At 44.8% G+C, this 16,435-nt stretch overlaps 1 long non-coding RNA gene across 2 annotated transcripts; it reads right to left on the reverse strand.

The window, feature by feature from the left end:
* Positions 1-4,231: 4,231 nt before the first annotated feature.
* LOC125941983 (uncharacterized) lies at positions 4,232-15,331 on the reverse strand. Of its 2 annotated transcripts, XR_007464713.1 has the most exons (6): positions 14,241-15,331; positions 13,516-13,590; positions 12,676-12,723; positions 10,059-10,126; positions 6,043-6,263; positions 4,232-5,714 (listed from the first exon to the last, which is right to left on the reverse strand). It is a non-coding gene; the product is annotated as an uncharacterized LOC125941983 (long non-coding RNA). The 2 variants fall into 2 exon arrangements; XR_007464712.1 differs by lacking the exon at positions 4,232-5,714 and having other exon boundaries at positions 5,727-6,263; positions 14,241-14,578.
* Positions 15,332-16,435: the final 1,104 nt, after the last annotated feature.

Consider the following 16,435-nt stretch of genomic DNA (forward strand, 5'->3'; position numbering starts at 1 on the left):
AGGCGTGCAACATTTTAATGGTTTAATTACAAGCAACTGAAGTTCTTACTGTATATGCTTGAAGCAGCCGTGCTGCAAATAGTCGCTGTTACTCAAGGTTGCACTCGTCTGCTGTCTTTTACTTTAAGGAATCGCAATATATTTGCTCAATTTGAAGTATGCGATGTGTTTGATAGACTGGTGTTTAGGTATATGCTCAAGCCTGCACCATTTCTGAATTGGCTATGTGATCGGTGGCAAATACAATTGGGGTGGTGTAACAATGCTGTCACACTGAAGCTGTGCCTTTGCAGAGCCGCACTTACCTCTTTTCTCGTACACATTATCAGGAATGCATTATCTATTCCTTTCTTTGAATGCTAATTGGCACCTACTTCGCACATGTTTAGGAGGCTGCTGTCATCTACCAGTCGCCAACTAGTCAAGACAACAGCCTCCTGAAAGCTAGCAAAATAGCCGACACTTACACTGGTTGGCGATTGTACATGCAACACCTTCAGTTAGGTGTAAAGTATGTCTTCAAGGCAACAGAAGGGAATTTCACTTGTGATCGGTTAATGTTAGAACCATGTTAATAAAGGTGGAATGCTCGAAAACTGTGTGCTTGGACCAATATATTGTAGTGCTGCCCATTGCCAAGATATATTGCAGTGCTTATTGCCAATGCATTGAAAAACTATATGTTCACTAAGAAAAGTGTGCTTCAATTAACATACGTTTTACACATGCCTAATGTTTTTGCAGTAAGAAGACCTGCTGAATTAAGGAGCTACAGCCCAGCAGCCTGTTCGATACCAGGTTTGTCAAGGTCGATACCTGTAATGGAAGTTACTCGAAGGCCCTCATATTTAATGTTAATTGCTAGCTTGTCTAGTCGTGTTTACTTTTTGCAATAAAAATATGTTATTGCTGTATGTGTTTCGTGTATTGCACAAGCGCAAAGCTGCATGCCGCCGGCCGGCGAAACGCCGCAGGGGCATGGGGAGAGGGAAGGAAAGGGAGACGAGGGGGGCGCTAGAGGGGAGGGAGAAAGAAAACGGATGTCAAAATCCTGATTGTAGCAGGATTCAATCTGTATTTTTTGAATGCTTCTAATGGTCTTACAAAATCCCATTTCAAGACAGGATTTTTCGAAACTACTTTAAGCAGGATTCTAGAACTTCTTGCAATAGTCATATCTGCCGGACATTAGCAACGATATACGACCGTTTATCACCTTCTAAACGGTCTGCATGGATTTTTTAGTGCGTCTTTCAGACGTTCATTTAGTCTTGGCGAATCGGTATGGAAGCAGTTTTCTATCGCTTTTGTGCTAGCTGGGAATAAATCTAATAAAGTATGTTTGGGGACCATCAATGGAGACAAGCAAAGTCTCAACATGGGTTAAGAATGTGCGAGGGGGCCTGCCAGCTGAGATTCAGACTGGTTTTAAATGATGCTGCATATACAGCACACTCGAAAGCGTTAAAGACATCGTCATTTGGGGTGCCGAGGACGCCTGTGCAGCATCCATCAAGGATGACTTCTCTGGCAAGTACGAAGAGGATCCAGCTTGCAGCATTGACTCGCCTCCCTTTTCAAAGGCTAAAAAGGCCAAGATGACCAAAGTGAGCGCCATCATCAGGGCAGCATACGAGGCTTCTCCGGAGCTACCAAAACACACGAGCATCAAGAAGTGGACGCTCTTGGTATTTACGTCACATATGAAGAATATACCACAGTGGTGGTCGTGGCACACCGACAGCATATGAATTCAACAGAACTAGGAAGGGTCCTGCTGTAAAAGGTGGGATGCCCCTGAGTGGGCAATACAGCAGGGAAGAAACAGTTTTGCTGCTTAACATACCGGAGAGGGAAAATTTGTTTCAGCAATCCCAAAGAACATGAGCACGGAACACAACCAACGCAGAAGAAAAGCACGATCAAAGACCTTACAAAACAAACATGGAAGAAATCCAGACATATACTACACGGACGTGCATAGAGTGGCAACAAATTCACAATAGTCCACAGTGATAACTGGCTCCATTCGGACCCCTTTGGCTTGCACGGAGGAGGCAGCAGCCATAGCACTGGCCTTTCAAGATGCAGAGGCAGAAGAACAATCTCCATTGCTCCTGACGTACTCCCAGGCAGTGGTCCATTCATATATAACGGGCACCATTCCACACAAAATCCACAGCATGCTAGGCACCACTCTAGAATGGCACCACGCAATAATGTAGTGCCCGGCACACTCTGGGCACAAGGGAAATGAGAAGGCCGACCAAACTGCTAGAGGATCCCTACGAGGAACCCCTGATCCACTTTCAAAAGATGAAGCGCCAACAGTGACAGCACATTAGGAAGGAACAAAGACAGGACAGGCGCTACTTGCAACTGTTTATTGTGGTCAACGGTGGTTGTATATATAGCCATGGGGAGAGGGGGGACGAAAAAGGCGGAACACTGATTGTATGAATGCGCACGCGTGAGAGCACTGAAGATATGCATGAAGGAAATGGCGAATCTAAAACTTATCTAAAAACACACTTTCATTTGTGTATATATTCAGAGACGGGGAGCTGACACATGTTTCCCCTCTTTTCCTAATCTGGTTGGCCTCCAACAATTCACGTGCCACAGAGTCTTTACTTTTAAACAAGATTGTAGTATCTTGAAGCCTTGCTTCACATGCTTGTTTATTTTCATTGCCGCAGGCCTTGCAATGAAGAGGCAGGTTTGAGCCATAACCATATTTCAATGAAAGCTTATGCTCCCGCAGGCGATCATTAATACATCGGCCAGTTTGGCCGACGCACTCTTTCCCACACTTCAGTGGTATACAGTATACAACTCCTTCCTCACACTTCACAAAAGGATTCGTATGTTTAATGGAACACCCTGCTTTCTTAGAGTTATCAGAACCAATCAGGCGGCACAAAGTAGCAAGTATTCGGGGTGCGGAAAAAACCACAGGAATTTTGTATTTCACGGCGACGTGTTTAAGATTGTGCGCCACTTTGTGAGAATACGGAATCACCACTGGTTTGGCTTTCTTTTCGAATGTTTGACCTTCTTCAGTGCTTATTTTTCTTTCTTTTTTCACCTTTTTCAATAACGCCTCCGAAACTGCGCTTAAAACCGAACAAGGGAAGCCAGCCTTCCTCAATTTCAAAATCTGTTCGTCAAAGCTTCCTTGTGCCTTATGACAGCACGATTTTTTAAGGGCGGATTCGAGGCACATAGTGGCAATCGCACGTTTAACAGTCTTGGAGTGTGTAGACTCATACGGCACCAATTCCTTGTGGGCACGGGGTCGATACATCCAGCAGGAACCTTCGTCAGTAAGGGTTATGTCAAGATCTAAAAACTGCAAGCTGTTATCCTTGGCTAGTTCAAAAGTAAAATCTAAGCCTTTGCCGTGCTGTTTAGATTTTACTTTTGAACTAGCCAAGGATAACAGCTTGCAGTTTTTATATCTTGACATAACCCTTACTGACGAAGGTTCCTGCTGGATGTATCGACCCCGTGCCCACAAGGAATTGGTGCCGTATGAGTCTACACACTCCAAGACTGTTAAACGTGCGATTGCCACTATGTGCCTCGAATCCGCCCTTAAAAAATCGTGCTGTCATAAGGCACAAGGAAGCTTTGACGAACAGATTTTGAAATTGAGGAAGGCTGGCTTCCCTTGTTCGGTTTTAAGCGCAGTTTCGGAGGCGTTATTGAAAAAGGTGAAAAAAGAAAGAAAAATAAGCACTGAAGAAGGTCAAACATTCGAAAAGAAAGCCAAACCAGTGGTGATTCCGTATTCTCACAAAGTGGCGCACAATCTTAAACACGTCGCTGTCAAATACAAAATTCCTGTGGTTTTTTCCGCACCCCGAAAACTTGCTACTTTGTGCCGCCTGATTGGTTCTGATAACTCTAAGAAAGCAGGGTGTTCCATTAAACATACGAATCCTTTTGTGAAGTGTGAGGAAGGAGTTGTATACCGTATACCGCTGAAGTGTGGGAAAGAGTACGTCGGCCAAACTGGCCGATGTATTAATGATCGCCTGCGGGAGCATAAGCTTTCATTGAAATATGGTTATGGCTCAAACTTGCCTCTTCATTGCAAGGCCTGCGGCAATGAAAATAAACAAGCATGTGAAGCAAGGCTTCAAGATACTACAATCTTGTTTAAAAGTAGACTCTGTGGCACGTGAATTGTTGGAGGCCAACCAGATTAGGAAGAGAGGGGAAACATGTGTCAGCTCCCCGTCTCTGAATATATACACAAATGAAAGTGTGTTTTTAGATAAGTTTTAGATTCGCCATTTCCTTCATGCACATCTTCAGTGTTCTCACGCGTGCGCATTCATACAATCAGTGTTCCGCCTTTTTCGTCCCCCCCTCTCCCCATGGCTATATATTCAACCACCTTTGACCACAATAAACAGTTGCAAGTAGCGCCTGTCCTGTCTTTGTTCCTTCCTAATGTGCTGTCACTGTTGGCGCTTCATCTTTTGAAAGCTATGCACCAACTAGCCCCACAACGTGTTTTACTGGAATACCCCTGATCCACCAGCACGACATCCTCGGAGACCAAAGAGACAAAAATACAGCCACCTACACCCAGACCGTACAGGGAAACAGGCCAGGTACTGGCTCTTCTTACAAACACACATCATCATCAACCTATACTTATGTCCACTGCAGGACGAAGGCCTCTCCCTGCGATCTCCATTACCCCTGTCCTGCGCTAGCAGATTCCAACTTGCGCCTGCAAATTTCCTAACTTCATCCCCCCACCTAGTTTTCTGCCATCCTCGACTGCGCTTCCCTTTCTTGGTATCCATTTTGTAACCAATGATCCACCGGTTATCCATCCTACGCATTACATGGCCTGCCCAGTTCCATTTCCCCTCTTAATGTTAACAAGAATATCGGCTATCGCCATTTGCTCTCTGATCCACACTCTTCCCGTCTCTTTAAGATAGACCTAATCTTTTTCGTTCCTTCGCTATTTGTGTGGTCCTCCACGCATATCCATACATCCAAATACTTCACAAGATGCATACACCCTGCCACTTCCCTTGGTGGGCCAAGTCTCGTCCTGTAATGTGGATATGTAAGCAACGACTTCCAAATTCTAAATTCACCCCCTAACGGCGCAAATTCCAAGCAACAGGCAGCGGGACGTTTGGCTTGCTAGCGAAAATCTAGAGAGCCAGAGAGCTCTTCTCGATCAAGCCCAGCAAGCTGCAGAGACCAATGGAGCTCTAAACTGAGGCACCCACCCACCACCCAAGACCCTTAAGAGAAATAATTTAAGTTTACACTACTACTGCTAAAGAAAGATATTGGCTGACTTAATTCAAACTAAAATTTTCTAAATTTCTCAACTAATTCAATATATAGTGGTCGACCTATACTCATGTTGGACCTATTTTTTAGTAAATACGGTAAGCACTAACTCCACAAAGAAAGGTAGAAGTGCTAAGCTGGTAAGGTAAATATACAAAGTCTGTCCCAGAAGTTTGAGCAGTTCATGTCACTACATTCTCTGCCGCGTTTTTGCTGGCTCAGTGCACAAACTTTTGGGACAAGCCCCGTAGCAATCAGTACCAGTAGCACTACCTTCTTTGCGCGTCAGCGAGTTTCTGCACCAATTGCCTGCGCACTTCTTTCAATCTTTTTTTTCTCGTCTTCCGGCATGACACGGTTGCCCATGAAGATCCGGAGGAGGCCTGCGCAAGAAAAGCAATCACGAGTACAAAATTAATGAAAGCATCTAAACAATAATTTCCAGCATGCACAGTGCAAGTTCCCAACAATATGCCCACGGTTCAATGAAATATTTTTGCAAAGCTGCATTTTCAATAACCAAACTGCAGATTACTTTTTTCATGTTAACTCACATGCCTCAAATTCTTTCTACAGTTTTAACATGAAATATTTCAGTAGCAGATGATCGCAACACAGTGCTTTAGCACTAGCTTCGCTTTTACTGTGGCTATTTGCATGTGCCATCTATACATGAGTAGATCAGTTCATTAGAACAGTATGTTCATATACTTTTCAAGGATGACAACTTTTGTGGTGTCACGGCTGGTCTGGCCTCAGTCCTTCCCTTGGATCGCGACTTGTTGGACAAAGTCCCGGTCACGCTTCTGTTCTTAAGCTCATCTGGCATCCAATACGTTGTGGACGCCATACGGCAGAACATAGTCAGACGTAGACCGCAACAATGTCCCCCAAGCAGCCTTTTCTATTCATTGCCCGGATCCAGCATACACCTGCAATATATAATAACACATACATAGCTTGTAGCTAACAGGTTTTATACTGGACGATATACACTATGCATTTTCTCAACTCTACTGTTTTCTGGCATTCTGGCCATTTATTAGTTGTAGTGGGCTCACCTGCATGAGCAGAACGAAATTATACAGTAAAATTTTAAAAAATCTTTTAGACAATCCCACATAAAAATCTCCCAAGCATAAATAGCAATCGCTGAATTTGTTAAATTGACAATGATCTGCAAGAATATTCACTGCTATCTATAGCTCGATGAACTCACTAACATCTACCTTGACATTGGGTAGCCGAATTTCAAATACATGTGTTGTCTGTAGGACCACTCTTTATTTTCAGGTTGATCTGTGCGGTCACTAGATGCAATATAGAAATGTGCACAAGCATTGCGTTCCAAGGACTGCATGATTACATAATTATGCCATCAACATTAATGTACACATACAGAAAAAAAAACCTTCACACACGTGACATGGCTGCATAAACGTACACTCGCCAACTGAAAAACACACGTAGCACGCCTGCCTGGCAGTCCTTGCAAGGAATTTTATAGACGATGCCGGGATATTTTTCTTTTTCGAGGCAGTCTTTGACTAGGACGAGTTGTTGTTTTAGCTTGCTTGAAGGGATGTGGCAGATTTGTCCATCATAATCTTTGAAAATTCTTGACATTGACTCGCTCATGCCTCATGCATAGGGGAGAGCCGCCCGTTTCCTTGTTCTCATCGGCCTGATGACACGCTTTTCTTCAGTCTTTATAAACTGGCCATGGTAGCCATTACTGACCAAATCCTGCGCCACTCTCTTCAACTCAGCTCTGCGTGCATCAGTAGTCGAGCACAATCGGAATGCACGGGTGAACAGTGTAGAGGCAACAGATCGTTTGTGTCTAACGGGATGGGCCGAATCAAAGTGCAGATATTTCCCTGTGTGCGTAGGCTTCCGATAAACGCTTGTTGAAAGGCCGGATGCAGTACGCATGACTTCAACGTCAAGGAAAGCCAGGCGACCATTAACTTCTTCTTCAACGGTGAATTCTATTGTGCTTTGGAAAGAGTTCAAGTGCTGCAGAAAAGGTACGACGTCTTTGCGGCAGATAATGGAAAAACAATCGTCGACATACCGCAGGAACAATTTTGGAGCGGGCTGGAATGTCGTGAGGGCTTTACCTTCGAGGGCTTTCCAAAGCACAATAGAATTCACCGTTGAAAAAGAAGTTAATGGTCGCCTGGCTTTACTTGACGTTGAAGTCATGCGTACTGCATCCGGCCTTTCAACAAGCATTTATCAGAAGCCTACGCACACAGGGAAATATCTGCACTTTTATTCGGCCCATCCCGTTGGACACAAACGATCTGTTGCCTCTACACTGTTCACCCGTGCATTCCGATCGTGCTCGACTACTGACGCACGCAGAGCTGAGTTGAAGAGAGTAACGCAGGATTTGGTCAGCAATGGCTACCCTAGCCAGTTTATAAAGACTGAAGAAAAGCGTGCCGCTGAACCCCCATCAGGCCGATGAGAACAAGGAAACGGGCGGCTCTCCCCTATGCACGAAGCGTGAACGAGTCAATGTCAAGAATTTTCAAAGATTATGATGTACAAATCTGCCATGTCCCTTCAAGCAAGCTAAAACAACAACTCGTCCGAGTCAAAGACTGCCTCGAAAAAGAAAAATATCCCGGCATCATCTACAAAATTCCATGCCAGGACTACCAGGCGTGCTACGTAGGCGAGACGGGAAACTTTAAAAGAAGGCTACAGCAGCACCGCAATGATGTAGCCAAAGGACACACGGTTTCCAGCGCCCTAGCAGAGCATCATGAGAAGACTGGTCACAGTATTAACTGGCATTCGGCTTTCATCATCAAAAGAGAGAAGAAATTATCCCGATAGCTTCTTGAATCATTTTGCATACTACAATCTACGACTAACACAATAAACCGGACACGGGGCCCCCTCCCTGAGTTGTACGCAAGGGCCTTACGTCTTCCAACGCATATATAATAAAGATCACCATGCATTCGTTCATTGTGAACAAGGCACCCGTAGTGGGTGCCAAAACGTCAATCTGTTGTTTTTGTGTTCTTCAGTTGGCGAGTGTACGTTTATTCAGCCATGTTCTTTCCTCGCCAGACAAGTTTTCGTCAAACCCTAGATTTCATCACACAAGTGACATTACCATAATAAAGGATTAGTCCACCAATTATGTTTTCTCGCGCTGTTTTGGAGACCTGCGTCACTACGAGCGCAGTGCACCATCTAACTTATAGTAGAAGTACAATTTCATTTTATATAGTTATTTCTTCTGTGTGGCAGCAATTTTTTTATGGGCTTGGAAGACGCAGCGAAAATGGCCATCTCCACAAGCACCGAGATCGCTTTATGGCGGCTTAGTTAGAGGAGCCATCAAGCTAGTCTCGCACAGAACTGTTTCTTCATGCCCACTATCCCACTGCTGTCATTTCTGCACACTCTTAATTTTACTACCACCAGCAAATGCAGATGATCTGCAAACACTTCTCGTACATTTGTATGCATTGAGAGCAAGCATAGTTGTGCTTTCATGGGACACTGTTCTACACAGGAAATTGTGGCAATAGTGTTAAGCAACAATAAACACAACTAAAACATTTATGTGAGACAAAAATACCAGAGCAAGCATATTACCAGGGTCAGATTTTCTACTTGGCCACTCCAGCCAATCAAAAGTGGCTGCAGTAGAGTGCTGTAAACTGACCCCTTTTCATTTATTTTGGTATGTCTGTGGTGTAGCAAGCCAATGACAACAGCACCAAAGGGGCGTCATGTGCTCGGCCACTTGCGGAAAGCAACATGCGATCATGATGCTGCATGGCACAGCTGATTGACATAAGCTGCCTGCATACATAATTTATAAGAGAAGCCACTGCCGGCTTAAGAAGCCTTTCCCAGAAATGCTGCCACACAGGCAAATGCGAACAGGCGAATGACGAGTGCCACGTTTGACTAGTGGATTAGGATCACATGGCAACGTCACCCAAGAACTGTCTCCTTGTCCTTGATATGTACTGTGGGCACCTTACTGACAGCATGAAGGCTGTGCTCTCCCAAGCTTGAATGGACATCGCTATTATACCAGGTGGCATGATGGACCAGCCTCAGCCACTTGACGTCTGTATCAACAAGCATTTTGAGGATGGATTGCCTGCGGAAATACTTCGCGATCTGGCCGAGTGATAAAGCGTATAAGCTAACAGCAACAGGTTGTACTAAATGCACATAACTAACACAAGTGGCGAGCTGGGTCACTGCAGCATGGGACACACCATGAAGCTTGATTGCATGCTTTCAAGGAGTGCAGCATCTAAAGTGCACTAAATGGCACCAAAAATTGTCTGCTCTTTTATGCTGACAACGATAAGAAGGTAAGCAACAAGGCTAGCAGCAACAACAACACTGCATGGGCTGGGACGGGTCGTGACTAATAAATGCTGTTCGCGTTTTATGTCTGTTGCCCTAACTTGTCCGGCTTACATTCAAGAAAAACACTTTTTTCACCGGCTTCAGACCTTCAGGTGCTGGCTTAGGAGTGAGACCGGCCTAGATTTGAATAAATATGGTACTCGGCCATAAATCTAGTTCGTGGATCATACACAGCTACTTACATCCATAACGGAAAAACAAAAGGGACATAGTTCAGTTTCTTTCCCCACTCTGAAATGTACGAGCCCTTTCAGAACGTAAATGTAACATCGATCCTTAAAAAACAGTTCTATGACTTTTAAAGTTACCTTTCCGTCATCTCTTGAGGATCCGATGACAACATCGATGGCCTCTCCAGTGAATATGTCCATGTCAGCTACAAAAGAAAATGTACAACTTTTCCCTTGAATTGCCAGGTCTCATAAAAGGTAAGGATTTAAGACTTCAAAAGCAATATAGGAGTCCCATGCTATCGAAAGAGCATAATGTAACCATTACACATTGCCGGGGTATATAAACCAAAAATGTCTGTCAGGAACATTGTGTGGGACATACCACACACTGGTACCTTGCAAACATGACCTGTACAATGACGCTGCAATAATACATAGGTAATTATTTCTGCCTACACTCAAGGAACTCGGGTACAGTCAAACCTCATTAATACGTACCCGCTTAATGTGTAATTGCAGTTTAAATGTAGTCGCGAAGATTCCCCCACCCAGCCCCCATTGAACCCCATGCCTGACCGCTTAAGCCGTAGTCACTCATTTGCCATCAAATGGTTATTGCATACTATTTTCCTTCTAGTTCTACACGCACAGGCACAAATTCGGCAAAATTTCATGCACTGAAAAATGAAAGGTGAAATCGGTTGTACAATATTGTAAAATGTAGCATTTCTCAAATTTTTAGAAGGCATTTTTTCTCTTAAAAAGGGAAACCATACGACTTATATCCTTTATGTTTGTATATACTATGTAATAATAGTTACGTGTCCATGTTTCGTTTATGTTGCTTCACAGATACTTTCAAATTTGAGAAAAAGCACTCCGCATGAAAATGTAGCCTTCACCAGTTGGTCTTTGGTAGCTTTTTCTGGTAAACTGTTAGGTTCTGTTAAAAACAAAATTCAGTTGCATGCTTTTGAATGGCGTGCCCACCATATCTATTTGGTCAAGAAAAAAAAGTGAAATATACAACCGGCTTCGATCTCGTGAAATTTCTGACATGACCGGGCATGAATCAATGTTAGCATGAGTAGGCGTCAGTGACATCATAAGAGCAAATGTGAAAAAGTGCAAACGGTTGCAAATCTATGATGATGAGTGCCTATAGGCTCAAATGAATGGACCTTTTTCCAATTCAGCTATGCACATGGGCATGCCCCAGCTGCATTACATGCCGCGCCGCCATTATCACAGGGCAGGTGTGCGAAGTGAGTGCGTGAACCCTTGCATGATCCGCGGCAATTTCCTGAGCTTGAGTTGCTGATCAATAATTTTTCTCGTGTTCTGGGCAAGAATATTGGTTAAAGGAAACACTTAGCTGTTTGTGGGAAAGACTGCAAGCACTTTTGTCGATGAAAAGACTCTGTGAACTAACGCTCGAGCGATAGGCGCAGCGTTTGCGACAAAACTCATGCAGGCACTTTCTGTACCGTCGATTGCACAAACCGGCGTGGAATGGTGAACATTGTACTGAAGTGGAGCGCACGGTCAAATTAAAAAAAAATACCCCATGTTATCAGTGAGTTATCACGCAATTCTTGCTGAGTGAGGTAAGCCTGCGTTCTGGTAACAGCATGATGCTGGCGCTGTGATTATTGGACTTCTCGCCTTACGACCGACTCGGAAGTCACGGCGATGTTTTAATCTACGGGTATGTATACCGCACGGATTTTACCATTGGCTTAAGAATGTGCTACCGCATGCAAGCGGAAATAGCTGTACGGTTACATGGGGCCAAACGAAAAGAAGAATCTCGCCACACAGCCGATCAGAATGCATCGTTCGAGGCCAAAGCGACACACGCGTGGTGCCGCATTATGCAAAACTCGCGAGTCTTACTTTTTGCAGGCAAATGAAGCTTTATGCACCTGACAAAACAACGTGTTGCGTCCACTTACATTCTGCTTACCCCCCCGTACTGTGTTGCGTTCACTTAGTCCCCAGTACCATGCCATATACGATACATATCTCGATATAAAACAACACTTGCCCTGCAGTGCACTCGCAGTATGTGTGCAGAAGTTTTGCATGTTGTTTGTTCATCATGGTGAGCTGCTTGCATGCCCGCTCTTGAGGGCAAGCTCGTACGCACGTGCATGCGTCTGTTGACCGCCTCCTTCAAGTCGAGCCACTCAAAACGACGGTCGAGTTTATCCTGAAGAAAGTCCTGCCACGGCGCGTTTCACGCTCACACATGCCTTCGCCAGTTGAGTCAAAGTACTGACCAAGCTGCTGAAGAACAAAAGCCGGCGCATCTCTCAAATCTTGGTTACAAATGGCCTGCACATCGCATCAGCATGCTGCCATTGCATCAGTAAATGTAAAATGTGTTATTGCTACATGTGAGCAAATACATGCGCGCTAGAGCAGGACAATGAGAAGCTGCTTCAGCAACACAAGCGACAGAAGAAAAAAAAAGCAGGGACAGCCGTCGCAAGAGACTGCTTGGTCAAACGCTACCATGCTTTGCGTAGAGGCGAGAAGCGGTGGGAGCGTGTGTGTGTTGCCCGTCAAATTTAGTTGAAGTGACGGCCGCTAGAGGGGTCGCTTACTGGAAAAAGGTCCATTTGTAAGGTAGTGGCGGTGAGTAAGCACTGCTGAGCGTGGACGAATATCAGTGAGTGTGAAGTACTGCACAACTAGAAAAAATTGGTGCTTGAAACTGAACAGTGCTGTACAAAAAATGTACTCTTACCATGCTCCTGTGACAAAGGTGCCATAGAGGCCATGGCAGTTATAATTCCTGTAAAAATTACACAATAAGATGAACACAGACATGGAAGTGCAATTTGAAGTCATAGAAAGCCACACACAAATGTCTTCATGCACAAATATGCACTACATTGTGTCCACTGCAGAGCTCACTTCCTTTGCAAAAAGATGCAATGCTCTTGTAAGGCCTTCAACAAGCCTTAAGTATAAACCGCATGCACGCGATCTTGCACGCAACAGCGACAAGTGACGTGACGGAGATGGCTGTCGCATTCGCTCGTCGCCTACAAGTCGTACCACACGCGAGCGATGACTTTGAGCGCTGTTTCCCCGGTGTTGCTGGTATGAGGGCAGCAAATACGCGCCGTAACTGGTGTGACGCATGCTCTATTAGTTTAACTTGATATGTTTTACTGTAAAGAGCACCATAAATATTTCTTAAGGTCTTGCACTAGGTTCTTATCTTTGTGCGTATCAAAATTGAGTCATTCGCTTGTTCCGTGCGACAATCGGTTGTACTTGACTGATGTACATCCTGTTCTGGCTTCGCGCTATTGGCTAGTCGCTCATAGAAAGTCGTTCCGGCGACGAGTTGTAGATTACCAGAACCAAGCGATCAAGCGACAAGAACGAGTGATCAGTTTGCGCGACGGCTTGTTCCGTCGCTCGTCGCCGTCGCGCACAAAATCGCTCGCATGCGGTTTGGGCTTGGGTAAAAAATACTAGCATGTAGCGCCATTTTTTTTATATAAAGCACAGCCACATGACACAAATCAGTAACAACATATAAATCTAAAATCTTGTCAACTTTCAGTTGCCATACCTTTGGTGCTCTTGCCCTTTTCTAAGGACAGATTTCTGAGCCTTTTCGACGTGTGCAGCACCATTTCTTCAGTTTCTGCATTGCATTTAACAAGGCATTACAAAGCTGACACTGCCGACAGGCAGCAATGTTAGGTGATAAACATTCAAGTGTCATAATAACAAATCAGGCCAGAATATCAGTTCCTCTGGTCTCCCCCTGGCATTACTCTCGTTTCATCCTTTCATGAATGCAAAGCATTTGCAAGCGTGGCTCCCACGTCCACTACACGACAGATACCCGTTCATGCAGCAGACAGGTTCTCATGTGGCATATGTTTTTCCATCAGACTAAATATGGAGCCGCTTAACATTTACGCCCAAAATTATGTGTCCAAAACCAAAATTCTGCTGCTAACTGCCAAAAGCACACATTTGCGCCGATGGCCCCTCCTGCGAAGCAGTGTCTACCTTGAGCGTCCGCGGCAGTGCGTGCTGCACCCCCTCCCCATTTCATAACGCCGACCCTTCCAGACATATCGCAGACTGCCCGAGACTCTAATCAAAGGAGAGATACGTCTCGAGCAGCCAGGCCTAAACCCCAAAGTCACGCTACGAGATTGCGCCGGACATTTGCTTACTGCACAATGAGCGGGACAAAGCACATGCCGGTGAAGATTAAATCGTTCGAAATGTTAGTCGTATAAACATTTAAGGTGTGCTTATTAACGAATGAGTAGAACTTACCAGCCATGTGCAGCACTCTGTCGCATCGCCGTTCCACCACACGTCGTAGAGGACAATTGGATCGAAATCCACGACATTCTCTGGGTTAAAGTTTTGCACTGCGGTGTGCCTGACAACCGCAGTGGTCATGTCCACTTCATATTCAACGAATACAAGCATCTCGAGCTTAACACAGTGCAACGCAGTCGTTCTCGCTTAGATGACAGCTGTGGCTATGGCCGTGGATTCTATGGATGCGGATTGGCATGCGACTTCGACTGCCACCACTGCATCACCCAAACCAAACCAAAACAGAAAAGAAAAATACTACTAAAGCAATGCCGTACAACAGTAGTGGGTGGAAGCATGGAGGAAGATAAAAAAAACCTTTTTTTTTTCAAGTTGTTTCCTTCCTCCATGGGTGGAAGGTACAAAGTTGTACAGTTGTACAGATAAGAAATGTTGAGAACTGCATCAGGCTTAAGCATTCTTAAAATGACATCCCAACTCATGAGAGTAATTATGAATTCGACATCGATCGTTTGTGTGTTTTGTATACGTGGTCAATGAACACGATTGTTGGCGTTCATTCATTTTGCCCACCGCGTCATGTAGAGTGGCATGATCAGATTTCTCTGAGCGCAATAAAAAAATTTTCAGCGCACGCAAACTCGCACAACACAGACACAGATGCACATGCGCGCGGGCCGCGATTTTGTAGCGATTCCGTCTCCGATGATATTCCTTTTTGCACTTTTCGCGCTTTGTCAGGGGTCAGAGCGACGCCCCGCCCGCGTTATCAAAGCGATCAGGGCCGCGATTTTGTATCAAGGCATTATGACTTATTCTACTCTATTCTTATCATCCACCGCTCACGGCCGGCTGATCCCGTTGATAATGCGAGCGGACCGTCGCTCCGTCCACTGAAAAAGCACGATAAGCGCGTAAAGACATTATTACATTAAAGGCATCGCTACCAAATACCGGCCTAGCCGGCCATGAGCGGTGGATGATAAGAGGGGCATATGATCGAGCGGAAGGCATCGCTACAAAATCGTGGCCCTGCAGTAATCAAAAAGAGTTTTGGAAGTGAGCGTTTGCGTTGTAACTTCTCTGCCTGGGCATGCACGTTAGGTTTATCGCTCTGTCATGCATTGTCAAGCAGCTGACCGCGTCTATTAGCCTGGATAATATATATATATATATATATATATATATATATATATACACGAAGGCCAAGAGCGCGCGGCCAATGCGGCTTACAGAAAAAAAAAAACATGCTTTTCATGCCGCAGCAATGCAGCACACGCATCGTTAACGTAGGAGCTGATCAATTACATATATGCACATGGATATTATTATGCAAAATGACACCGCCGAAACAAGGAAACCTTAAACAGCTTGTTTCTATTTAGAAACGGTGATCATGCATACAAACTAATTAACAAAAGACTGCACATTTCTGCCCAAGTAATAAATGAAGAGGAATTACAAGCTTAATTGTAATTGCACCGAAGCTGCATGTGACACATTGGGCGCTGAAATACAGATCATAAGCACAAGGTTTCTCAACAACCAGAATCACAACCGAAGCAGAGCATTATAGCGGGGATTAACTGGCCGCGGTGGGGCAGAACTCAGCATAGCAAGTTAGTGGTGGCTGGATATTTCTTTAATAGTTTTTTATTTACTAGTTGTAACAATTAACGTACCATTATTTCTTATTATATTGGAGTGCAGTTGCCGCGACACCACACGCCTCAAGAACACGGAAGCGGCAATGGGGACACCAAAACCACAATCCAGACTGGTCCATGGGTTGGGGCTCGCCGAGGCCCCTACTCATGGACCTACTTGCTTCCAACTTTGATCCCCCCGCTGCCCCTTGGGTGCCCTAGAGATGCTGTGCTGCCTGCTTTATATAATGTCAAGTGTTCTCCTAAGGCCTCTATTTGCCATTTACATATATGCCCTCTTGGAGCAGTACTTGTAAAAAAATCCAGTCTATTGTTGCGACGAAAAGAGCACCCCGCAACGAAAAAAGCTGCCCACGACTTCTGCAACGCCACTCAGATCCTTGCCGAGTAAATATAGCATAGGTACGACATGGTTTACTTAACGTGTAGATTGTGCGTGCCACTTCTAGGAATGTGCGCCACACGAAATTATGGTAGCATTGCCACTAAATATGCAATGACATCGATCATGGTTGACTC

The sequence above is a fragment of the Dermacentor silvarum genome, unplaced genomic scaffold (genome assembly GCF_013339745.2).
Source record: "Dermacentor silvarum isolate Dsil-2018 unplaced genomic scaffold, BIME_Dsil_1.4 Seq795, whole genome shotgun sequence".
Taxonomy (NCBI): domain Eukaryota; kingdom Metazoa; phylum Arthropoda; class Arachnida; order Ixodida; family Ixodidae; genus Dermacentor; species Dermacentor silvarum.